General features: G+C 43.0%; 1 protein-coding gene and 1 long non-coding RNA gene across 3 annotated transcripts in view; one reads left to right on the top strand and one right to left on the bottom strand.

The window, feature by feature from the left end:
* Nucleotides 1-17,280, bottom strand: part of SLC35F2 (solute carrier family 35 member F2) — a 76,366-nt gene that overhangs the window by 54,449 nt on the left and 4,637 nt on the right. The gene's annotated exons all lie outside the window — the stretch shown is intronic.
* On the top strand, nt 340-1,194 carry LOC116556361. Its single transcript, XR_004270963.1, has 2 exons — nt 340-533; nt 670-1,194. It is a non-coding gene; the product is annotated as an uncharacterized LOC116556361 (long non-coding RNA).

Below are 17,280 nucleotides of genomic sequence, written 5' to 3'. Positions count from 1 at the left end.
GGGAACACAGAGAAATGGAGCCTCGTCCTCATGAAATTCACAATGCAGCAGTGAAGAACAGTAAAGCAACAATTCCACATGTGAGGGTGAACAGACAGATGTGCAAGGTAGGATGAGATCTAACCAAATCTGGGATTCATGGAAGGCCTTACTCATGAAGTGATATTTCATCTTGACTTGAAGAATAAAGACGAGTTGTTTGGGTCAGAGAAGGGCCATAGGAACTGTCATCCTAGCAAATGGGACAGCATTGTAAATTCTCCGGCATGAATGGAGCCTGAAGATGTAGCTCATCCAAAGGAATCGGTAGTTTTTTACTCTGTGGTATAACTTGGTCAGTAGCAATTCTTGGTTGATTATTTCAAATACTGAGTATGGAGTATGTGCAAAAGATTGTGGGTGAAAGAGTTGAGTAAACGTTTCTTTGACATTTTATGAATTATCACTTATACTTTTTTTCTTTTTTGTTTTCCTGCTGTTCATGAGCTGTAGAAAGCTGTAGAATTATTGCTTACAGTTTCACCGACATCCAGGTGTTCTTTTTTTTTTTAAAGATGGGGTTTCACCGTGTTGTTCAGGCTGGTCTTGAACTCCCGACCTCAGGTGATCCACCCGCCTTGGCCTCCAAAGTGCTTGGATTACAGGTGTGAGCCACTACGCCCGGCCCAGGTGTTCTTATTTCTTTGTGCTCTAAAGCTTTTTTTTTTTCTGTAGGGGGGCACCATATCTAGGTTTTACCACTAAATGTGGGAGGAAGAATACTGGCCCTCTAAAGTATCCACACTCTCTCCCTCACCCCTGAACCTGTGAATAGGTTACCGTACAGGGCAAAAGGGACTTTGCAGATGTGGATTAACTAGGTAGTCCCAATTTAATCACATGAGACTTTAAAAGGGAGAACCTTTCCCAGCTGTAGTCAGAGGGAGCTATAACTCCAGAAAGATCAGACAGATGCAATGTTGCTGGCTTTGAAGTCACAAACCAAAGAAGGCAGGTGGCTTCCAGAAGCTGGAAAAGTCAAGGAATTGATTCTCCCCTAGAACCTCCAGAAAAGAATGCAACACCTGCAACACTTTGATTTTTAGCCCAGGAAGACCGGTGTTGGCCTTTTGACCTACAGAAAGGTAAGATAATAAATTGGTGTTGTTTTAAGCCACTAAATTGGTGGTAATTTATTATGACAGCAATAGAAAACTAATATACTAAGTCAACAATGCATGTGATACTTTAAAACACTTGAATCATAATGCTATAACTATTTACATTTATCTCAGTGAATTTCCTTAGTAACAAAATAATCACATCGAATAAACAGCCTATTAAAAAACTGCAGGCAAAGCTAATCAGGAGCCACTCTGGATTAAAACACTTTCATCATTTGCCAGGGAGAAAATAAAACCATGCCATCAAGCCAGAAACTTCTCAACTAGTTCCATACAAACCAACAAAAATTGAAAGTATAAATCTAGTGAATTCTTCTTATACATTATGTCCCATGTGACTCTCAGTGAAGAATAGAGGGGACACATTAGTACTCTCCCACCCCCTACATAATAAAAGACAGGGAAGTACTGGCCACTGACTGAGCTCTTACATATATTAATATACTGCATGTTCGTACAACACTATACATGTATCATTTTGCCAGCATTTAAGTCTTTTAAACACACATGAGTGTATGTGTGTATAAGTCCTTTATACACACATAGTCTCACAATATCTAGTAAAAATAGTAATGGTAATACGAATTATGACATCTAACAATTGAGTGTATACTACACAACCAAGCACTGTTCTAACAATTTCATAGTCCTAATTTATTTAATCCTCCCAACAATCCTATGAGATAGATACCATTATTACTGCTATTTATAGATACAGAAATGGAGGCACAGAGATGTTAAGTAACTTGCCTAATATCACACAGCTAGCAAATGGCAGAACCTGGAGAACAACCCAAGCAGTGTGGCTCCAGAGGCTGAGCTCATAACCACTGTTACATTGCAAGTACACTACTTGCATTTATTAGGGCTTCATAAAGCTTTCTTATATCAACAAAAGCGAGGTGGCTTAATAAAAATGTGTGTGGTGCCATACTAAGTGTTTATATATGATGTTTATTTTCTTTTCTTTTGAGATGAAGTTTTGCTTTTGTCACCCAGATTGGAGTGCAATGGCAGGATCTCAGTTCACTGCAACCTCCACCCCCCGGGTTCAAGCGATTCTCCTGCCTCAGCCTCCCAAGTAGCTGGGAATGCAGGCGCCCACCACCACACCTGGCTAATTTTTGTATTTTTAGTAGAGATGGGGTTTCACCATGTTGGCCAAGTTGGTCTTGAACTCCTGACCTCATGTGATCTCCTCACCTCAGCCTCCCAAAGTGCTGGGATAACAGGCATGAGCCACTGCGCCCAGCCCTTTTCTTTTTTTTTTTTTTTTTTTTGGATACAGAGTCTCACTCTGTTCCTCAGTCTGGAGAGCAGTGATGCTATCTCAGCTCACTGCCACCTCTGCCTCCCGGGTTCAAACGATTCTCCTGCCTCAGCCTCCCAAGTAGTTGGGACTACAGAAGTGTACCACCATGCCTGGCTAATTTTTGTATTTTTAGTAGAGACAGTGTTTCACCATGTTGACCAAGTTGGTCTCAAACTCCTGACCTCAGGTGATCCTCCCACCTTGGCCTCCCAAAGTGCTGGGATTACAGGCATGAGCAACCACATCTGGCTGATATGTTTCTCTTAAACATCACAAAAACTCTTGTGAGATAGAGATTATTAGTACAATTATACTGTTGAAAAACAGTTATAACAGTGTTAGCTGTTCGGTGAAATAGCTTGCCCAAGATCATTAGTAAGACTACATTTTTCCCATTCCATACACTACTTCCCTGATAACAAAAATAAAATATACAATATGTAATATTGATGATTATTATTCCATACAGGGAGATCGATTGGTACAAATTACTCTGCCTCTGGCTGGACATGGTGGCTCACTTCTGTAATCCCAGCGCTTTAGGAGGCCATGATGTGGGGATCAGTAGAGGTCAGGAGTTTGAGACAAATCTGGCCAACATGGTGAAACCCTGACTCTACTACAAATACAAAACTTAGCTGGGCATCATGACACAGGCCTGTAATCCCAGCTACTCGAGAGGCTGAGGTGGAAGGATTGCTTGAACCCGGGAGGTGGAGGTTACAGTGAGCCGAGGTCACACCACCGCACTCTAGGCTGGAAAACAGGGCAAGATACTGTCTCAAAAAAAAAAAGAAGGCCGGGCGCGGTGGCTCACGCCTGTAATCCCAGCACTTTGGGAGGCCGAGGCGGGTGGATCACGAGGTCAAGAGATCGAGACCATCCTGGTTAACACGGTGAAACCCCGTCTCTACTAAAACTACAAAAAATTAGCTGGGCATGGTGGCGCGTGCCTGTAATCCCAGCTACTCAGGAGGCTGAGGCAGGAGAATTGCCTGAACCCAGGAGGCGGAGGTTGCGGTGAGCCGAGATTGCGCCATTGCACTCCAGCCTGGGTAACAACAGCGAAACTCCGCCTCAAAAAAAAAAAAAAAAAAGAAAAAAGAAAAAACAAGAAAACAAATTACCCTGCCTCTCTAACAATGGGCACTGATTAGCCAAATCTATGTGGTTATATGTTCTACAATTATTTTAACAGGAGTATTCTGATAAAAATAAAGGAAAATATAAAATCCATTTATGATATCCTTCTCTTTGTCTTCTGGCTTTGATTGGCTGCAATGAGAAAGCATGAAACACGTTTTCTTTTTTTTTTTTTTCCATGAGACGGAGTTTCACTCTTGTATCCCAGACTGGAATGCAATGGCGTGATCTCGGCTCATTGCAACCTCCGCCTCCCGGGTTCAAGCCATTCTCCTGCTTCAGCCTTCTGAGTAGCTGACATTACAGGCATGCACCACCAAGCCCGGCTAATTTTATATTTTTAGTAGAGATGGGGTTTCTCCATGTTGGTTACGCTGGTCTTGAACTCCCAACCTCAGGTGATCCGCCTGCCTCAGCCTTCCAAAGTGCTGGGATTACAAGCATGAGCCACCGCACCCGGCCTGAAACACATTTTCAAATGACTATTCTCTTTGGATATGAGTCAGAGGAACTTAAGCGTATTGCCTAGATTAGGAGGAAGGGGGCAAAATGGAGAGGGCAGCATTCAACTGTAGGCAATGTATGGAGTATGTGGCCTCTGCCTCCAGGATCCTCCCTCCCCACAACTCTTCTGTGAGAAAAATTCTAAGAGGAGCACCAACATGGACATTCCCCAAAAGACACACAGGCGCTCCAGCGGGGCTGAAAAGGTGGGTGCCAGGGTGGGAGGCAGATAGGATCAGGAAGCATGGGATTAGCATTGTTGGGTAATAAACATGCTGCTGTTTCACAAGTCTGGATTGCAAGAGAGTACATCCCTGAGACGAACATACAACCCTCCCTCTGCCCATCCCAATCTGGCACAGGAACCGAGCACAAACAAATCCTGTTCTCAACAGGCAGCCAAGAAGCCACAGAAAATGTTCAGTTCTTAACATGGCCTGCCCATTGAGGTGGAACAGAAGGTTTTGAAGGATGATTCCCTTTAACTATTGTAAAAACTAAATTTCCCTGGTTGCAGATTATCAAAACAAAAATCACTTTCAACACGTGAGAGGTTTGTTCATTTTTTGCTTTGTGTGATCTAAATTGTCAAATGCAGATCCTCAGATGAAGATAATCAACTGGCATCAGCCGGAAGAACGAAGCCAACAGCAAACGCAGTGCACAAAGGCTCACAGAGAATCCTGCTGTGGTTTGGACTCCTGGCTCCTGCTGCTTCTCTGGTCTCTCTGTGGTTTGGCAGTGTAACCCTCCACGATTCTGTAAAGTAATAAATTCTCTTTTTTTTCCTATGCCAGTGGTGAGGTGGGTACCACCAGTACCTCTAACAACTGACCCAATACACTCATCACACACCCATCAGGCACCTGAAGAAAACAGGAGCCTGTGACTAATCTACAAAGCTCCTGAGGGCTCATGCCTGTAATCCCAGCACTTTGAGAGGCCAAAGCAGGCTGATCATGAGGTCAGGAGTTTGAGACCAGCCTGACCAACATGGTGAAACCCCATCTCTATTAAAAATACAAAAATTAGCCAGGCGTGGTGGCAGGTGCCTGTAATCCCAGCTACTCAGGAGGTTGAGACAGGAGAATCGCTTGAACCTAGGAGGCAGAGGTTGCAGTGAGCTGAGATCGCACCGCTGCATTCCAGCCTGGGTGACAGAGTGAAACTGTCTCAAATAAAGAAAGCAAGCTCCTGGAGACCTGGCCCAGTGAGGGAAGCGGAGGCGGAGGGGAGATTTCCTATGAGTCATGCTATCCTTTCCAGCCTTTCAACACCCCACACGCCCCAAACCAGAAAAACTGTCATGCTCCTCCCTTAAACCAGCTTCAACTTCTCCTAATTTAATCCAGACAATTCTGAATACTCTCACAAACTTTTCAACTTCCACTGCCACATAAGAAGTAAATGAGGATTATTGGGGAACCTGACACAAGCCAAAATTTTGTCAGTCTCAGGTGGGATCTTTAAATCCATGTAAGTTGCAATGTGTATAGAGCAGTCTGTTTAATAGAAAAATCATATGGAAAAGGTGGCTATTTCACAGAACAGCACCACTTCAGAGAAGTACACTAAGGCCAGCCAGGCGCAGTGGCTCATGCCTGTAATCCCAGCACTTTGGGAGGCCAAGGCTGGTGGATAACCTGAGGTAAGAAGTTCGAGACCAGCTTGGCCAACATGGTGAAACCCCATCTCTACTAAAAATACAAAAAGTAGCCAAGTGGCGCAGGCCTGTAATACCAACTACTCAGCAGGCTAAGGCAGGAGAATCACTTGAACCTGGGTGGCAGAGGCCACAGTGAGCCAAGACTGTGCCACTGCACTCCAGCCTAGGTGAAAGAGTGAAACTCCAACTCACACACACACCAAAAAAAAGTACACTAAAACCAATAGACATACACAGAGACCCAACTTCATTAGTGATCAGGTATATGTAAATTAAGATGTTATTTTACATTCATTTGACGGTCAAAAATTTTAAAGCAGGGCTGGGCACAGTGGCTAACACTTGTAATCCTAGCACTTTGGAAGGATGAGGCAGGTGCATTAGTTGAGGTTGGGAGTTTGAGACCAGCCTAGCCAACATGTCAAAACCCTATCTCTACTAAAAATACAAAAATTAGCCAGGTACGGTGGTGTGCCTGTAACCCCAGCTACTCACGAGGCAGAGGCACGAGAATCACTTGGAACTGGGAGGCAGTGAGCCAAGATCACACCACTGCATTCCGGCATGGGTGACAGAGACTCCGTCTCAAAAAAAAAAAAAAACAAAAAAAACAAACTTAAGCTTGACTGGAAGTTGTTTTACAGGATTTCTCATATACAGCTTGTGGGAGTGAAAAAATTATTTTTATTTTTTTTTTTTATTTTTTGAGCCAGAGTCTCACTCTGTTGCCCAAGCTGGAGTGCAGTAGCAACGATCTCAGCTCACTGCAACCTCCACCTCCCAGGTTCAAGCACTTCTCATGCCTCAGCCTCCCAAGTAGCTGGGATTACAGGCAATGTGCCACACCACTCAATTAAAAACAAATTTGATATAGCCTCACTTTGTCATCCAGGCTGGAAAGCAGTAGCACAATGTCAGCTCACTGCAACCTCCACCTCCTGGGCTCAAGCGATCCTCCCACCTCAGCCTTGCCAGTAGCCAGGACTACAGGTGTGCACCACCATACCTGACTAATTTAGGAGTGGAAATTGGTACAACTGCTTTGGAAAATAGTTTGCCATTATTTTATGAAGTCTAACATCACATGCCCTATCAAACCAGCAATTCCTCTCCTAGATAGATGTATATGTGCATGTCTTGAATGAAAGATGCTCTTAACACATGATCAACAGGAATGCAGAAGAATGTTTCAAGAAGTCTGTACACAATAGCAAAAAACCTGGAAAAAACCCAAATGCCATCAAGAGTGTGAATAAATAAAGTGTGGTATATTCACAGGAAAGAATATTATATAGACTCAAAGTGAGTGTTCTACAGGATCAGCACCTGCAACAATATTAATGAATTTTAGCAACATGCTATAAGGGAATATAAATCTCACCAGATTATAGAGCATGGTATCCTTTTTATAAAGTCAAACATTGTAATAAAATCATACTTTTTAGAAATACAGAAGCACAAAACAATATTAAAATGAGAGCAAAGAAACAGTGAAAGGAAAATTCCAGATTGTGATTGTCTTTGGTCTAGATACATGTAAATTCCAGTTTTAGGGCCTGTGATGGATTTATGGGAACTTATCACATTTAAAAATTAATTGAGGCTGGCCAGGCTCGGTGGCTCACACCTGTAATCCAAGCTACTCAGATGGCTGAGGCAGGAGAATCTATAAAATAAGGTATATTCAGACATATGCCTTTTACTTTGCTCCCTCTCCTGCCCTATACGCAACTTTTAAAAAGTGTTGTTTTGGCTGGGTGCAATAACTCACGCCTGTAATCCCAGCAGTTTGGGAGGCTAAGGTAGGTGGATCACCTGAGGTTGGGAGTTCAAGAGCAGCCTGAACAACATGAAGAAACCCCATCTCTACTCAAAATACAAAATTAGCCAGGTGTGGTGGCATGTGCCTGTAATCTCGGCTATTCAGGAGGCTGAGGCAGGAGAATCACTTGAACCCAGGAGGCCAAGGTTGCAATAAGCCGAGATTGCACCACTACACTCCAGTCTGGGCAACAAGAACAAAACTCCATCTCAAAAAACAAAAAATTAATCGAGGCTGAGCTCAGTGGCTCATGCCTATAATCTCAGCACTTTGGGAGGCCAAGGCAGGAGGATTGTTTGAGCTAGGTCTTCAAGATCAGCCTGGGCAAAATAGCAAGACCCCATTTTAAAAATTAGGTCTAGCAGTGTACCTCTGTAATCCTACCTACTCTGGAGGCCAAGACAGGAGGATCACTTGAATTCAAGGCTGCAGTGATCTATGATCACACCATGGCACTCTAGCCTGGGTCACAAAGTGAGACGCTGCCTCTTAAAAAAAAAAAATTAACTAAGCCATTCATGGGCTCACAATGAGAGTGTGTCATAGGCCGCGGATTATGATTAATCTATTTCCATGCAACTAGGGTCTAAAAAATAAATAATGCTCCCAGAAAATGCACTGTATCTATCCTAACTTTATATACTCTTTGCCATCCCTAGAGATACAAATAATCCAGAACAGGCCTAGGGAAAGACTGCCCACGGTCTGGTTTTTGTTTGTTTGCTGCCCTATCACAAGAGGCAGAATAGTACAGTGCGTAAGAGGGGAAGCCTGGCTGCATTCCTTACTGTGTGACTAATGCTGTTAGGGAAAATTACCTCACCTTTCCGTGATCCAACTTTCACATCTGTGAAATGGTGCTGCCAATGACAGTACTATAATACCTGTTACAGAAAGTTATTTTAAGGGAGGGGTGCAGTGGCTTGTGCCTATAATTCCAGCACTTTGGGAGGCCGAGGCAGGAGGATCACCTGAGGTCAGGAGTCTGAGACCAGTCTGACTGACTTGGTGAAACCCCATCTCTACTAAAAATAGAAAAACCAGCCAGGCATGGTGGCGCATGCCTGAAATCCCAGCTACACTGGAGGCTGAGGCAGGAGAATTGCTTGAACCCAGGAGGCAGAGGTGGCAGTGAGCTGAGATCACTCCACTGCACTCCAGCCTGGGTGACAGAGCCAGACTCCTTTTCCAAAAAATAAATAAATAAGTAAACAAACAAACAAATAAAGTTATTGTAAGAATTACATGAGTTAATTCACCCTGAGGTCCTAGAATAGCGTCGCTGCTCTCAGTGCACAAAGTAAGCCTTACTCAGCAAAGGTTATTACGTTTATCTCTTGTTTAATATCACAGTGAAAAGCTTAGGAAATGCTCTTCCCCCAAGTATATCCTAAGCACTTCTGGAGCAGCAATATCCCCAGAATTCTCTGGGAAGATTTACTGCACCCAGCACAACACCATCCTCCTTAGTAAGGCTGTGGTAGACTGAAGAAACGAAATCTGTTTGTTCCTTACCCTTACATTTTTAAGAAACGACTAGTAAGGCTCACGCCTGTAATCCCAGCACTTTGGGAGGCCAAGGCGGGCAGATCACCTGTACCCAGGAGTTCAAGACCAGTGTGGACAACATGGCAAAACCCAGCTACTCAGGAGGCTGAGGCTGGAGGACTGCTTGAGCCCAGGAGGTCGAGGATGCAGGGAGCCATGTTTGTCCCACTGCACTCTAACCTGAGTGACAGAGTGAGACTCTGTCTCAAAAAAAAAAAGAAAAAAGAAATGACTAGAAACAAGTTTTGGACTTACCTGTGTTTTTCATGGAATCTCTCTGTGTATCACTAACATAAATAACCAAGTTTTTGTGACACATCACTTGTCTAATGGCTTTAAATAACATAGGCTCCCGCTGGGTGCAGACGCTCATGCCTGTAATCTCAGCACTTTGGGAGGCCAAGGCGGGCGGATCACTTGAGGTCAGGAATTTGAGACCAGCCTGGCCAATATGGTGAAACACCGTCTGTACTAAAAATACAAAAATTAGCCGGGCATGGTTATGCGTGCCTGTAATCCAAGCTACTCAGGAGGCTGAGGCAGGAGAACTGCTTGAACCCGGGAGGCAGAGGTTGCAGTGAGCCAAAAATCGCACCACTGCACTCCAGCCTGGGGGACAGAGTGAGACTCTATATCAAAAAAATAAATAAATAACATAGGTTCCTGTCATCTTCTAAAATAAACAGCTCAAAATCTCAGGATTGAAAGCTTGTATAATTTATTAAAATGAAAACTATTCAAATCTTTATTTGGGGCCTATTTATAATTCAACTATAAGCAATTCTAAGAAACGGAGTTATCTGGTTTCTACAGTGTTAATACGGTAGAAATCATAATTTAGAAAGAACACAGGGTTCTAGAGATATGATTGGTAACAGAAAAAAAACCGCATGTGACAACATGGGAGAAAAAAGGCTGAAACAAATCAGACAAATAATTCATAATCAATGCTCCATGAACATACTGTTACCTCTCAGCAGAAAACAGTTAATGATGATGATCCTGAATCATGAAGAAAAGGTGATCTCATGTTAAATGTACTTTGTTTATCAAAAGAAGAGTAGTCTCAAATATTTGTCTTAAATATGCATAAAAATTTTTAAATAATGTTGTTTTTTCTTGGCAGAATCTCCAGGATTAGTTGCAAATGGACCACTAAGTAACTAAATGCCTTGGCCTACCCTAAGACAGTTGTCGAGTACAAATCAATTAAACCTCAAAGAATTGCTGCCAAAATTATGAATAAATGAATTCTCAGAAGTTAATAATCCATTACACAAATAGTGTCATTTGAGTGGACTTAAAAGTTAATTTTAATGCTTAAAAGAATGAGTTTTAAGTTATCTGGAAAGTTAACCTGTGTGAAATGATGAGTTCTCTCAGATGATCTTCAGTAAATAACGACATAAGGAAGTTTTTATAGCTTTTTCTTTTATATAGGGACTTACTCTGTGGCACAGGCTGGAGTAAGTGCGAGTAACTCTGAAATCCTAGACTCATGAGCTCAAGTAATCCTCCTGCTTCAGCCCTTCAAGTAGCTAGGATTATAGGCCTACACCACTGCATAAGGCTAATTTTTTATTTTTATTTTATTTTTTTTTTGTAGAGATGGGAGTCTCACTTTGTTGCCCAGGCTAGTCTTGAACTCCTGAGCTCCAGACAGCCTCCTGGCTTGGTGTCCCAAAGTGCTGGGATCACAGGCATAAGCAACTTCACCCAGTCTTCTAGAGCTTTTTAATAAAGGTACCAAAACATGCCTACACAAGCAATTTCCTGGGGAGGAAATTCACTTCTTCCACAAATGTGGCTGCCTTCAAAATCTCTGAAAGCTCTTCAGAAATAGCTTAATTTTTATTTCAGTCTTAACTCGTATATCTCACGGGAGGAATTGCTACCATTTCAGTTCTGTGCCAGGCGTAAAGTACTGCAGGAGCTTCAAAGATGAACTATCATCTCTGTCCTTTAAAAGGCTCTCTCCCAAGAACAATAGAAAAAAAATACAAAAAAATAAAAAATAAAAAAAAAGGCACTCTCCCAGGCAACCAATAATTATACTTCATGTTACAATACAGGAAGTGTAATGATGAGGTAGGAACAGGTACACAGAGGGGCACCCAACTGAAGATGTGTGTCAGGAGGGAAGAGAAGAATCAGAGAAGAGTTCTTAAGTTGGTACTGACAGTGAACACATCCCAGGAGGGAACTACAGGTGCAAAGGCGCAGGTAAGGCATGCACAAGGAAATCACCGGCAGGTCCATGTCACCAGACCCAGTGCCAAATGAGAGAGGGACATTCTGAGAGGTGAGCCTGGAGAGGGAAGTGGGCCAGTGATGCAAAGCCTCATAGTTCATGTCGAGAAGTCTGAGCTCTAACAAAATGAGAAGTGCGGGCCGTGCGCGGTGGCTCAAGCCTGTAATCCCAGCACTTTGGGAGGCCGAGGCGGGTGGATCACGAGGTCAAGAGATCAAGACCATCCTGGTCAACATGGTGAAACCCCGTCTCTACTAAAAAAAAAAATACAAAAAAAATGAGCTGGGCATGGTGGTGCGTGCCTGTAATCCCAGCTACTCAGGAGGCTGAGGCAGGAGAATTGCCTGAACCCAGGAGGCTGAGGTTGCGGTGAGCCGAGATCGCGCCATTGCACTCCAGCCTGGGTAACATGAGTGAAACTCCGTCTCAAAAAAAAAAAAAAAAAAAAAAGAGAAGTGCCATATGATTCCATTTTATGCAGTATCTAGAGAAGTCAAATTCACAGAGACAGAAAGTAGAACAGTAGCTGCCAGGGGCTGGGGAGGGGGAGTGCAGAGTTATTATTTGAAATGTACAGAGTTTCTGTTTGGGTTAACAAACAAGCATTGGAAATGGATAATGGTGATGGCTGCGAGTATTACAAATGTACTTAATGCCTCTGAATGGTACCCATAAAAATGGCTAAAATGGTACATTTTATGTACGTGTTATGCATATTTTACCACAATTAAAAAAAAAAACTAAAAAAAAGAATTATTATGTTCAGGTAAAGAGGAAGAAGAAAGAGGAAGAGAGGAGGGAAAGAAGAGAAGGAGGAGGGGCAGCAGTTTGAGCTCTAACCAATAAACAGTGGCTTTCAGATTTGTTTTAGAGACAGAACCCTTTCTTCAAACAGCATTGCTATAGACTTAATATTTGTGTCTCCTCAAAATTCGTATGTGGAAACTTAATCCCTAATGTGATTCTATTGGAGGGGGCCTCTGGGAGATGATCAGGTCATGAAGGTGGAGTCTACATAAATGGTTAGTGCCCTTACAAAAGGGACTCCAGAGAGCTCCCAAATCCTTTTTCCCATGTGAGGACACAGCAAGAAAACGGCTGACTATGAACCAGGGACACCAAACCTGCAGACACCTCAGTCTCAGACCGCCAGGCCTCCAGACTGTGAGAAATAAGTTTCTTTTGCTTATAAGTTATCCAGTGTACAGTATTATTGTTATTGATCTTGCATCAAAGCCCAACTATAAACCAAGCAATAGCAGCATACCGTGGTGGGCGTGAGAGGCCAGCCTAGAAGCCCGCCAGCTCCTATTCCCTACTTGTGTCCCATGGTGAACCCTAAGAACCTCCAGGGAACCCCAAGAGCTCCTCCAGTCTGCAAACTACTGGCGTACGTGATGGGAAGAATCCCGAAAGGACTTCAGCCTGAACATAATGCAGTGAGATTTCTTTTTTTCTTTTAATTTTTTTGGGTAAACTGGTTATATCACATGAGACTTCTGAAATAGTAAAGCAGGTCTGGGTTTTAGAAACAAATGAATCTATCTCAGCTCTGCCTCTCACCAGCCAAGTATCCTGAGGAAGTTACTTATCTGCTCTGTCAAAACAGACTAAAAAACCTATTTTTGCTGGGCGCGGTGGCTCACGCCTGTTATCCCAGCACTTTGAGAGGCTGAGACGGACGGATCACCTGATGTCAGAAGTTCGAGACCAGCCTGACCAATATGGTGAAACCCTATCTTTAAAAAAATAAAACAATAAAAAAGCTTTTAAAAACCTATTTTTATAGGATTGTCTGTCATAAGCATTGATGAAATGTAAGTAGGGTGCCTATACACAGCACATTTTCATTTGATGACAGCTATTAACACTCTTGTTTTATTCGGCATCACTCTGACTTCTGTGTAGCAAGACGATTGGGGAGGATGCTGGTGGGGGCATGGAGGAGTTATTATAAGAGTCTAAGTGTGAGACGATAAAGGCTTGAACTGAATTGGTGACAATAGGGATGAAGGGGGAGGTGGACTCTAGGACTATTCTGGAAATGCTGTCAAGATGGACAATAAGCACTGACTTCCTTCAAGTCAACCAGAAGAAAGCAGCAAAGAAAAGAAGATATAACCCAAAGGTTGTCTAGAACTGTCTAGGGGAAGAAGGAGACTACAGCCTGGGGCAGAGAGAGGGGCCAGAGGCCCAGTGGAAGGTGTGCCGGAGAAAAGCTTTCCAATTCCACTCTTACCTCTCCCTACAGTACATGCCTGCCCCTTTAACAACTCCCTGCAGTGTTGAGAAATTAATAAAACAGGTTCAGGCTGTCCAGCCAGCAATCATTCCTCCACCCACCCTCTCCAAGTTCCTTAGGCTAATGGGCAGTAACCTAGAGAGGCTGCCTCCTCCTTCTTTCAGAGCAGCTGATAGGAATAGTTTAATGGAGGGTCGCTGAACAACAGAAATCAACAGTGGTTCTGCAGTGCCCAGGGTTTCCCCAACCTGGGGTCCATCCCCTCCCCTCTACCTAAAGGGTCTCAGACCAAGCCTGCCTATCATCTCTTTCTTCAGCACATACAGGACATGTGTGAGAGCGATCATCACAGTGATGTTTGTGGAGGCTGGGAGCTGGAAATTATCTGGTTGTCTAACACTGGTGGACCACTGAACCACAGAATACTCTGTAGCATGTAAAAACAATAGATCAGTGGTTCTCAACCAGAGATGATTTTGTCCCCAGGAGGCATTTGGCAATGTCTGGAGACATTTTTGATTATCACAACTGGGAGTGGGGTGAGGGTGCTAGACTTTTATTAAGTAGAAGCCAGGGATCTACATCTTACAATGTACGGAACAGCCCCAACAAAGAATTAGTCAACTCAAGGCTGGGCACTGTGGCTCATCCCAGCACTTTGAGAGGCCAAGGTGGGTGGATCACTTGAGGTCAGGAGTTCGAGACCAGCCTGGCCAGAATGGTGAAACCCCATCTCCACCAAAGATACAAAAATTAGCCAAGTGTGGTGGCAGGTGCCTGTAATCCCAGCTACTCAGGAGGCTGAGGCAAGAGAATCACTTGAACCAGGAGGGGGAGGTTGCAGTGAGCCAAGATCATGCTATTTCACTCCAGCCTGTAGTAAGACTCCATCTCCAAAAAAAAAAAAAAAAAGAATTAGTAAGCTCAAAATGTCAAAAAGCCTGAGGTTGGGAAACACACTAGATGAACAAAACAACATGACTGGGTCACAAACATATAATGCTGAGTGGAAAAAAAAAGATATAACCTTTCTTAAAAAAAAAAAAAAAAAAAAAAAAAAAAGGATGTAACCTTTTATACAATGCCCATTGGTATTAAGGATTCATTCTCAGCCATGCATCCCATATTTATTGTGAATCTATTGCAAGGTCAGTAATGCAATAATCAGAGTCTATATACAACAGTGGCCAAAACTAGATATGATTCCTGACTCCTGGAGTCTAGTAGAATGGCAGATATTAAATAATTTCATAGTAAAAAGGGGGGAGAGAGGAAAATTTATGGAGATTAGAATCTAGAGTTCCCAATTCCCCAGGGAATTGCACAAGCCACAAAAGATCCCTAACTTTACATCTTTGTTTAAATAATACTATAAAACAATACCCTCCAGCAGGGCTACATACCAGCTTAGGATTTATGTTACATACACGCAGTCAGCACTCAATAGATGTTTGTTGATTGGATAAAGGCTATACAGTTAAGCACAACTAAATGACTCCTTCAAAATGTCTGAGCTTTACCCTTTGGAAGGCGGAAACTAAAATGAAAGGAGAAAGCACAGGTCTACCCCAGACTTGTTGCTAGACAATAACAAGGAGTGTGGGTGTTGGCCAGGCGCGGTGGCTCACGCCTGTAATCCCAGCACTTTGGGAGGCTGAGAAGGGCGAATCACGAGGTCAGGAGTTCGAGACCAGCCTGGCCAACATGGTGAAACCCCCTCTCTACTAAAAATAATTAGCTGGGTGTGGTGGTGGGCACCTGTAGTCCCAGCTACTAGGAAGGCTAAGGCAGGAGAATCACTTGAACCCAGGAGGCAGAGGTTGTAGTGCACTCCAGCCTGGGCAACAGAGCAAGATTCCATCTCAAAAAAAAGAAAAAAAAATTCAGCTGAGGATGGTAGTCCATGCTTATAATCCCAGCTACTCAGGAGGCTGAGATAGGAGACTCCCTGGAACTCAGGAGATCACGTCACTGCACTCCAGCCTGGGCAAGACTCCATCTCCAGAAAACAAAGGAACGTAGGTATAGACTGACCACCAATTATTTCCCTCCTCCAGCCCATGCCCCCTTCACACCAAGCTACTTGAAGTTCCTTAAGCAAAACATTTTCTGACACTTCCCAGCCTAGACTACCCTTCCTCACCTAGGCCGCCTTGAAAACTCACTCATGCTTCACAATCCCAATCATCTTCCGTCTCAAGCTCCCAACCCTATCTTACCGTGGTAGACTTGGTCTCTGCCCTCTTTTGTGCCATTTCTGAACACTTATCTTTATAGCACTTATCATAACTTCTTACCATAATTTTATTATGAGTTTTCTCTAGAGCAGGAACTTTGTCCTATTCTATATGGCCAAACAGACTAGTCTGAAGCCTAGAATATTATAAATGTCCAAGGTTTGGTAAATGAAAGAATCAATGAATGGGCCGGGCGCAGTGGCTCACGCCTGTAATCTTAGCACTTTGGGAGACCGAGGTGGGTGGATCACCCGAGGTCAGGAGTTCAAGACTAGCCTGGCCATCATGGTGAAACCCCACCTTTTAAAAAAAATTTTTTTCAAGTAAAAAAAAAAATAAAAAAGAAAGAATCAATGAATGAACCATGTCCAGCACTCTGCTACAAAAGGAATATAAAATCCATGCCTTCAAAAAGCTTACCATCTATTTGTTGGGAAAAAGATAAATATATAAAATAATAACTAAAGGTTTTTGCTAGAGATATAAAGTTAATGGTTGTTATAAGGAATTTACATTTTAAAAATACATGAATAGGCCTGGTGCAGTGACTCATGCCTGTGATCCCAGAATTTTGGGAGACCAAGACGGGAGGATTGCTTGAGCCCAAGAGTTCAAGTTTAGCCTGAGCAACATAGTAAGATTTTGTCCCTACAAAAATTAAAACTAAAAATTAAAAACCTATATATGAATAAATTAGGACCTATGCATCAGAATATAAACTGTGTGACAGTATACAATTAAATAATAAGACCAGGCACAGTGGCCCACACCTGTAATCCCAACACTTTGGAAAGCCAAGGCAGGCAGATCACTTGAGCCTATAAGTTTGAGACCAGCCTGGGCAATATGGTAAAACCCTGTCTCTACGGGAAAAAAAAAAAAAAAAAATAGTAGGGCATGGTGGTGCATGCCTATAGTCCCAGCTGCTCAGGAGGCTGAGGTGAGAGGATCACTTGAATCATGGAGGTCGAGGCTGCAGTAAGCCATGATCATGCCACTGTACTCCAGCCTGGCCAACAGAGACAGACCCTGTCTCAAATAATAATAATAAAATTCAAAAACAAATAAGAAGTATTCTCAGATATTCCTGGAAGTCCATGGCCTTCTATCACAATATTTTTCACTTGAGTTGACAGCAATAAATGACAAAAGCCAAAATTACAGAGTCCACTAAGGAATACATGATTCTCACTATCATGAATGCCTGGAGCATAGTAAGTGTTCAATAAACTTCTTTTTTTTCTCTCTTTTTTTTTTTGAGACAAAGTTTCATTCTTGTTGCCCAATCTGGAGTGCAATGACTCAATCTCAGCTCACTGTAACCTCTGCCTCCCTGGTTCGAGCAATTCTCCTGCCTCAGCCTCTGAGTAGCTGGGATTACAGGCATGCACC

The sequence above is a fragment of the Sapajus apella genome, unplaced genomic scaffold (genome assembly GCF_009761245.1).
Source record: "Sapajus apella isolate SASKATOON/1434 unplaced genomic scaffold, GSC_monkey_1.0 scaffold16, whole genome shotgun sequence".
In the NCBI taxonomy this organism is placed as follows: Eukaryota; Metazoa; Chordata; class Mammalia; order Primates; family Cebidae; genus Sapajus; species Sapajus apella.
The sequence above is the reverse complement of the archived record's forward strand: the minus strand, read 5'-3'. Positions and strand labels throughout refer to the sequence as shown.